General features: G+C 41.1%; 1 protein-coding gene across 2 annotated transcripts in view; it reads left to right on the top strand.

The window, feature by feature from the left end:
• The first annotated feature begins 7,880 nt into the window (after nt 1-7,880).
• The window catches only part of paplna (papilin a, proteoglycan-like sulfated glycoprotein), a 37,154-nt gene continuing 35,631 nt past the window's right edge, over nt 7,881-9,403 (top strand). Inside the window, exon 1 of one of the 2 annotated variants that reach the window (XM_051949326.1) lies at nt 7,881-8,133. The gene's annotated coding sequence lies outside the window, so the exon portion shown is untranslated. The remainder of the gene's footprint in view (nt 8,134-9,403) is intronic. The other variant, XM_022221559.2, reaches the window with a different exon arrangement.

The following is a 9,403-nucleotide window of genomic DNA, read 5'->3' as shown; positions in this document are numbered from 1 at the left end:
AGCAGCCCTTTCCAATTCAGACTCAATGGCACTCCCACCCTCCATTTAAAATGTAGGGAGGATGTGCAATGTAAATAAAATAGATAAAAGATAAATGAAACTAACAGAACGTTATTCTGTGCTTTACAAGGCTCATATTTCCAGTTTTTAAACTAAGTAGGAAGGATTTAAACTAAGATGGTTAGGATACACAAGCTCTCAGAAAAAGAGACGGTGAGCTTACAAAGTCCCTCATTCTAACGTTGTAGTTGGTTGATGTGGACAAATATTTTTATGTTGTGTTTGTGAGGTTTGTTTTTTGGTATTTTTGTCTTTATTACATTGATATACTGGAGAGAAGAAGGACATTTAGGAAGCAGAGCAGTGGAAACACATGCAGCAAAAGTCCAGAGTGGTTGGGAATCAAAGTGGAGATACGCTGCTTGAGAACATCGGTTAAACCAAGATAGAGGTCAGTGCGCAATTAATCATCGTTTATATGGTTCATTTATGTGTTGCTTATGTCCTCGATTAAAATCGATTAGTTGTTTGGTCTGTAAGATGTCAGAAAATGGTGAAAAATGTTAATCAGTGGTTCCTAAAGTCCAACATGACGTCCTCAGATGCCTTGTTTTTTAACACAACCCCAAGATAGTCAGTTTACGGTCACAGAGGAGGAAAGAAACCAGAAAATATTCACATTTAGGAAGATTGGGTTTGTTTTCTTAAATTGCTCAAATAGTTGGCGATTAATTTGTGAGCTGACGGCTAATCTTTTTCTTTTAGCCGCTGTAGTTGGGCAGTTTATTCAGTAATAATGTTTCATTTAAAGGGCTTATCATGGAGCTTAAATCTTAATCTGCAATGTAACTCAAAGCCTTTAGAAAAAAGTAGCCAAAAAAGTACCTCTGAAATATAATGACTGTGAAATTGTACCTTAGTACATCATTTCAACACTACATACTTTACTCACTGCACAATACAGCAGATAAAACTGATATTTTTTTTTTATTAAACTACAATTTTTTCCTTTCCCTTCCACTCAGAGGTCTGGACCGTCCACAGATCAGGTGTTTGCTTTTATACTTTCACACACTAACAGAACTCTGCTCTCTCCTGCTTCGTCTGATTTCCAAGCCCTCCCTGGATCTGACGCAAAGCATCTCTGCAGACGGTGGGAACATTGTGGGAATTCCTCGGCGTGCTGGTGCGCTGGCATCCCGCGCTCGCCGTCCCTCGATGCCAACTGGCTGCTGGGCTCAGTTGGCTCGCCGCCTGGAGCGCCGGTGGCACTAGCCGTCACCATGGGGACGGTTTGGCCTCGCCGGCCGGGACAGTGGCACAGTATGGCAGTTTACCCAGAATGTTTAGCGTCATACTGGGACTTACCTAACAGGCCCTCGGCGAGGCCTCATTCTGGCATGAGAGTCCTGCTGCTGTGCTGCCCAACAGCCACACAGTTAATTCCATAATGCTTCCCCTGCATCCATTCCAGACACCTGCTCTGTTCAGATTAGGTTACAACATGCACTTGAAACCGTTTGGGCTTCATTCCCAGAAAAGATTAACCCTTACTCAAGATGTAATTCCCCCCCTGTGACGATAAACTTCCATTGAAATTAACAAGAATCTTATGTTTCTGATTTGTTTTCTCCTTGCAGATGTTTAAAATACCCTCCAGGCATGTTTGAAGGTGAAAAATAGATGGAAAAAAATCTGAATTTACAGTGCCTATAAATGTATTTACCGCCCTTTTAAGTTTTCCATTTTTATTGTTTTTTGACACTGAATCATGGCCAATTAAATATTTTTAAACAAGAATTTCTACAAACAAGACTCTTATGTCAAAGTGAAAACAGATTTCTATAAAGTAATGTCAACAAATTAAAAATATAAAATGTACGATAAGTGATTGTTTAGGTGCTTACCTCCTTTAAAGTGATGCCAGTTGGTGCTAGAAGTCACACAGTTAGTTAAATTGAGTTTATGTGAATCAGTGAATGTGTCTGAAGTATTTATAGTATGAAGACATCTGGATCTAGAAGCTCCAATCACTGATGAATCCTGGATATAACCACACCATGAAGACTAAAGAACTCTCCAAGCACCTCTGTTAAAATGTTACTGAAAAGCATAAATTGGGTTTTTTTTGCTGAAAATTGCTGCCCTGAAGCAGTATGTTCTGTATTACCTGTGTGAAGTTTTGTTGTTTTACCGTCTAACACTGTTATGTGCTCTTTTCCGTGGGAACAGGTCATGAATTTCTGCTCTGGAGGGATGGCAGTTGTGATGTTCGCAGACCCGAGGATCCTTTTTTTTGCACCCTTGCAAAGGGAAAACTGCCAAACTCCAGACATGGCGTCACCACAGCAGCATAGCTGTGAGAAATATGGCAATTATGGTAAGGGGAATCGCATATTAAGCATATGAAGGCTTCAAATTTCCACATTACACTTAAGTAAGTTGGACTAGGTGGGATATCCTAACCAGTACCACCTTAAACTCACATTACAGGAGACTTAAGAGGAACTTTCCACTCTCAGTAGAAAGATCTGAAAACGCCATCAAACCCCTGACAGGTGAAATGAATAACACTGATTGTCTCATTATTAAGACACCTGTCAAGAGGTGGGATATATCAGACAGCAAGAAAACAGTCGGTTCTTAAGTGAATGTATTAGAAGCAGGAAAAATGAGCAGTATAAGGAGCAAACTGATGGATAGATGACCTGGTCAGAGCCTAAAACGGCAGATCTTGTGGGGTTTTTCTGGTATGCAGTAGTTACTAGAAGTGGTCCAATGAGGGACAACTGGCGACCCAAGGATCACTGATGTGTATTGGGAAGAGTCCTGGCCTGGTAGGTAAGTTTGCATAACTGATAATGTTGTTGGGACTTAATATTGCCGTGTAGTTGTGGGATTTTAGTTGTGAAAATTCAAAATATTCAGGTAAATTCACATAATCAGTTATACTATATCATAATAATACTATTGAGACGGGGTCACTGGGGCCAAAGGATCGTTCATGCTTGTGCCACAGATAAGCTACTGCAGCAGAAACTGCTTTAAACCTTAATGCTGCTCTGATAGAAAGATATCCAAACAAAAAGTCGCTTGAGCGTGTCCATGTTGACCCCTGTCCACAACTTAATGCTCCTACAATTGGCTCAAGAGCATCAAAACTGGACCATAAGACACAGAAGAAGGTGGCCTGATGTCATTTTTTTTCCATTATATAGATGGGAAGGTGGATGTATGTTATTTACCTGGGAAGAAGATGGCAACAAGATGCACTATGGGAAAAGGTAAGCTGGTGGAGGCAGTCCACATTGACGAGTCAGAGCTGATTTGGTTTCATTAGGGGAACCTACGCAATGTTAGCCGGGTGGTTTTAATGCCTTATTCGTGTATGTTATTCTAAAAGCAAAACATTTAATTTTGATATTGATCAAAATGCATTTCTCAGAAGAAGGAAGTGCCACTTTTCTTTTTAGACCTTTAAACTTGTGCATGAAGCCACAGTGTCTAGAAGTAATCTGTCAGTTATCCTCTATATAATGTGGACTTAGGCATTCAGAAAAGGAAGGACTATGGTGCATGTTTACATCTGCCCAGTGCAGGTTGTTCTCTAAAACTGAGTCACCAAGCAAGAAAGAGACTGGTGGAGGAGTTCACCAACACACCTATGACTCCTGTGAAGGAGCTCCAAACTTCAGCAACTGAAACTGGAGACACTGTTCATACAACAACTGTTGCCTGTTCTTCACCAGTCAAAGCTTTACAGGAGAGTGGGAAAGAGAAGGCTAAGGTGAAAAAAATCTCATATTAAATCTGGAGTGGAGTTCACCAGAAGACATGTGGGAGACACTGTAGTCAACTGGAAGAAAGTTCTTTGGTCTGATGAGCTTTTTGGCCACGCTTGCCAAAAACTACATCAACATAAACAGAAGAGAGGGCAAGAAGCATGGAGGTGGCAGCATCATGATGTGGGGATGTTTCTCAGCAGCAGGTCCTGGAAGGCTTGTGTAGGTAGAGGGTAAAATTAATGCAGTAAAGTTTAGTATCATTGACCAAAACACGTTTTTCAGCTGAAGGAGACTTTAATTTAGACGTCATATTTCATTACAGGCCTCTGAACTTGTGCCTGAAGCTACAGAGAGCTAACATGTTGATCATCCCGTGTACGTTGTGGAATTAAGCGGCTGAGTGTCACACCTGAGTACCTTCCAGGTTTCCCAGGATAGCTCTGCTAAGGGGATTACAGTGCAGGGAGGGACGTCTGCTGCACCTAAGAAACTGAGGATTAGACTTCATTAATCACCGACAGGCAGCGAGCGCAGACGACTAGGGACGAAGAGAGACCAACAAACTCCGCAAAAGATGTCTAAGGACAAGCTGGAGAGCCTGGTGAAGCGCATGGAGGAGACGCTGTCGGAGATGGAGCAGCTGAAGCTCCACTGTGGGAAGCAGAGCGAGGAGCTGAGCCAGCTGGTGGTGGAGCTCCGGAGAGAGAACCAGGAGCTGGTGGAGAAGTACAACCAGCTCGCCGTGGAGATGAAGGAGGCCAAGGAGATTATAGAGCAGCTCCAGGACACGAAGTACGCCTTCAACGCCAAGGAGAGGCAGGCGCAGAAGCTCAGCCGGCAGCTCTGAGGGGCCGGACGGACGGACGGGGGAAAAAAACTGCTTGTTGCAGGCGATTTTCTGCAGACTGGGTGGGCATGCAGGCTAAACTGGGCACAGCTGTTTTCTTTAACATATAGAGTTGTTGTTTTTCCCTTCTGACTGAGCATGTGTGTACATTTTATGTCTGTGGGAGGATGGATGTAAAGCTTAGTAATTTGAATGTAACTTAAATCCTGTGGCTTAGAGCTCCTATTAAAGCCACGGCTAGACTTAACGACCGGGGTCAAAACTGGAGGTTTATGGAAAAATGTGGACTCTTGTTTAAAAAAGGTGCTTTTTTATTTCCTCCAGATTATGCATAAGACATTGTGCTCATTAGGTTTCTATAATTAAAACAACAACGTCCCTTGAAGCTGGGATGCACTGCCCTGTAAAGACTTTATTGGATAAACAGCACTGGATATTATTTTTAAGTGGGTGGTCATCTATATTTGGCATTTGGAGAGTTGAGTCCTAAAAATACCCGATTATCCCTCCTTGCACTCAACCTTGATGTGAGACTTGGAGGTGCCTCCCTCCTCTCCGGGTCGAAGGCTTCAAGGAAACCAGATGTGGTTTAATGGGAATCAGTCAATAAAATACCTGCTGCTGCAAATCCTCAGCAGGTTTGTGGAGCCGATTGTCACTTGTGTCGGAGGCTTTTTGCATCGTGTACAAATCTGACAAAATGGAAGCATTAAATCACTGATTTAACATCAAAATTGGTGCAAAAAAACAGAGATTTTGTCGTTTTATGCCACTGCTTCTTGTACTTCTTCCATTTCCCACAATACAAGTCGACCGCTGACGTATCGACGTGATAAAGCTTTCCTTTTTTATGGTATTTTTTCCATGTTTCATGTCATTTTTACCAGCAAAACGTCACATTTACATTCTGTTACTTACAGCGTTTTTATTGTAGCGATTTAAATTCCAAAGCTGCAGTACTGAATTAATCTACATCAATGCAGGAGTTCACTAGTCAGCTTTACTGAGGCAGAACAAGTTGGAAAATCTCTTCTGAGTTTTAACAAATCCAGCTTAAAAATGCCTGACTTTAATTAATTTGTGACGGGAAACAAGAAGAATGAGTTTGTTCTGGGGGTAATTATCGCTACTAGATGGCTGCACGACAATCATTTTTATGAACCATTCTTCTGCCAGTTGAACTTTTAATGTTTGTCAGGTTCTTTAAACTGCTCCTGAACAGTGTTTGCAGTACATCAGGGAGCTTTAAGCTGCTGAAAGGGGACTTTGTGGACTTTGCTGCCTTGAAGAGGTCCGTGTTCTGCAGTGATGTTCAGGTAGAGATTTAAGCTCCAGTTATAAACATTCTGCTGTGAAAAATACAAAGATCTGCATGCACCATCAAATCTACAGCGTCTGAAACCATTTTAGTTTGTGTTGCAGCTTTAAACTGTTGTTTACGAGCATTTCTCCTAAAATTAGGAAATGTCATCAAGCTGATATATCAATTTTACTCTCAGCCAAACACACAATTAAGCAGAAAAAGATAAGCAACGTGTTTATCTTTATCTTATAATTCAAAAGCAGCATCGCAAGCCAGAACTGTAAAACAAAAGTTTGTAGAAAAATGTGACAATTTAATTGCTCAAACATGTTAAAACTGCATGAACACAACCTAGAAAAGTGATTATTTCTGGTTTTAAAGGGGAAACCACTACAGACACAAGCAGAGCTATGTTTAAACATCTGCCAGCTGGTTCCAAAAAAAGGATTTCTTCTTCCTCTGCTCTGTTTTTGGGGCGAAGCTTCTGAAAACAAACACCCCAAACGTCCTGCAGCATGTAGTTATGGGCTTATGTTAAAATACACGCTGGCTGTGATGCCTGTTTGTCATCATTTCTTTTATTCCTGGGATTCATTCAGAAATGGTGTGAATAAACTGCCACCTCCAAATCAGAAGGAAAACCGTTTTAACACCAAATATGCCACCAAAAGCCACATGTTTGTCCATGTTCCCACGCTCACAGATTGTTCTTCGTATCTGAGCCAGACGCTGTGACTCTCAGGTCTGAATATTTCAAACCAGGTGACCAGAGGCTTTGTGAAGGGAGAAAACTCGGCTTCATGTCCGCGGAGACGCCACCAAACCACAGACGTTCAATGGACCATCAACCAGGCACAGAATTATCCAGAAAAAAACTCAAATTTGCCTTCTTTAGCTCCCAAAATGCCAAACATCTGCCCGTGCAGCTTGTAAAGTATCGAAGGCAGTACAGTGAACAGAGCTGCTGCTCTGCTGTCATTTGACAATCTGTGTTGGTTTGTCTGTCCCTCCGTCTGTTCACAACATTACTCTAAAACAGATTAACGGATTTGGATGAAATTTTCAGGGAAGGTCAGAAATGACACAAGGACCAAGTGATCAGATTTTGGCAGTGATGCAGCTTATAGTCTGGATCCATGGATTTGTTAAAGATTTCTGTGTCATTGTGAAATAGCTGCACAGCGTCACTGTAACCATGACAACAAGTGAACACTACATCAGCTGACAAAATGATACAAGGAACAAGTGATTAAACTGTGGGGGTGTTTCTGAGTCCCATCAATTCCCACCACGGCTACATATTTAGGTCACACGATTGTCATGACTTCTGCCACAAAGTTGTTGTTTTTTTTCCCAAAATTTCAGCTGTCTGAAATGATACAACTGAGCAGCCTTGGTGGAGTACTGAGCTCTGAGTACTTTTCTTGTTTTCCTTGTTCTTATTCTCCAGTGTACATAACATGCTTTATTACTCTTATTTTAATAATAAGGCTTCATTTCAGTATTTGACTCAGTTTGTGCCAAATGAGGCCTTTACCCAGAACACTTTGCTGCATTTTAATTAGGTCAGAAGCACAGAAAATCATGTTTAAATCCAAAACACAAAAGTCAAACCAAGACACTGCACAACCCAATTAACTTCCTCTTGACAGGTAACATTTGGGACTCATTTCCATCCAGAAATTGTAGCCCAGCCTTCCCATTAGTCCCAGAACTCCCAGCGGAGAAGCCTGTGGATGGTTACCCTCCCTGACATTACACCGGTGGGAGAGCGCCATAATAACGCGTTGCTTGCAGAGAAGTGGGGATTTTTTTTACGCTAATGGGGAGCTTACAACAAACGAACACGCTGATTAACTGATATTTTTACAGTGATAAATTACAGACTGCGCGTAAAAACAGAGTCCCCATCCCTGTCAGGAGGGGCTGTAATTGGACTGGAGTGTTGACAAGCGCGGTGATGACGCCGCGGAGGAGGTTTAACCAACGGGGACTTTCTCTGCTCGGTTTCCTGTCAGAGAGAGAGAGAGAGAGAGAGACAAAGGTTCTCAGCCAGATATACCTCCTCATATATCCAGGACGCTGCGCTTCGCTCCAGACGCATCTTCAAGTCGGAGCTCCGGAGAGAAACCAGCTGCGTCCTGCACCGTCCGCCGGTCCGGGACTCCAAGAAACCGCGTTTAGAACCACGCAACAGGGTGAGTAGTCAAAAATGACTCCTCTAAACCACAACCAAGGCTTCTTTTTGGGTCAGATTTGCTTTGGATAGCAGATATTTAAAGGAAAATGCGCCTTTTTCTAGAACTTTGGAAGAAGTAACTGCGCAGTGACACCAAAAACTACATTAGAGGAGATAAAAATTAACTTATGAGCTGATTTATTTTGGTAAAAGTTTGTTTTATAGACTGACTCAATAATTTCTAAGAGAAGTGCAAAAAAATAATAGTATAGAAACGTGGAAATGACACCACAGGATGCGTAAAACGGACTTTGTGCACTCATGTAAAGATACAAAAACAGGTCTCAAACTTTAATTAACTCACATAAACCACAACAAATATCCAGCAGAGGCACTTAGGAGGCGACTAAACCAAATAATACACTTAAATTATTAATAAATCAATGCAGAATTATCATAAATGAATCTTTTCCGTTGGATTTCTGGATGATTCTCCAGACTGACCAGACACACACAAGACCCTGCTTGCCCTCCCTGGCTGACTAATAATTGTTAATTTGGTTGCATAAAAACGTGTAATTGCCTGAAGCTAAGGGCTTTATAAGCTGGAACAATGATACAGAAGACTCCCAGGGAGTTTCTAAACACATTAGTGGCTGATTGTGGTCAGGACCCGCCTCTGCTTTGTCAAATGTCAACTTAGAAATTAGCTCTGATAAAGATTTGAGCCTTTAGAAGTGTTCTCTCAGAAATATGAGGGAGTGGTTGGTTTGTTTGGGTTTTACTTTTGTTATGTAATGTAAAGTAGTGATACAATAATGAGTTTATTAGTAACCATGTTGCTGAGGAGCATTTTTTTTTTTTTACCAAAACCATCCCTCTTTCTTGAACTGATTTCATTCCAAAACACTGATTTCTATCCAAACTAAACATTTATATATAGTAAACTGATGAGTTTTTAATGATTTTTGGCATTTAGTTAATCATTTAAAGCCACTTACAGAGCAAAAAATGTCAAATATTTACCTATTTTTTGTCTTCAAATGTGACAATTTGCAGATTTTCTGTTTTATGTGACTGTAAATTGGATATTTTTGGTTTGAATCAAGCAAAACACACAGAAAAAAGGGAACTTTTGGAGTAATTAGACTGAATTGTTTCAATTGGTGACACGTAACTAAATTTATCCAAATTAAATTCATGTTAATGTCACTGGTTTAAGTTAGATGCAGTTAAATGTCAAATGAGCTTTGTTGTGGCTTAATTTGAGTGAAAGTTGACTTAAAGTT

This window comes from Acanthochromis polyacanthus, chromosome 1, assembly GCF_021347895.1.
Source record: "Acanthochromis polyacanthus isolate Apoly-LR-REF ecotype Palm Island chromosome 1, KAUST_Apoly_ChrSc, whole genome shotgun sequence".
In the NCBI taxonomy this organism is placed as follows: domain Eukaryota; kingdom Metazoa; phylum Chordata; class Actinopteri; family Pomacentridae; genus Acanthochromis; species Acanthochromis polyacanthus.
Note: the sequence above shows the minus strand (reverse complement) of the source record. Positions and strands in the feature narration are given on the sequence as shown.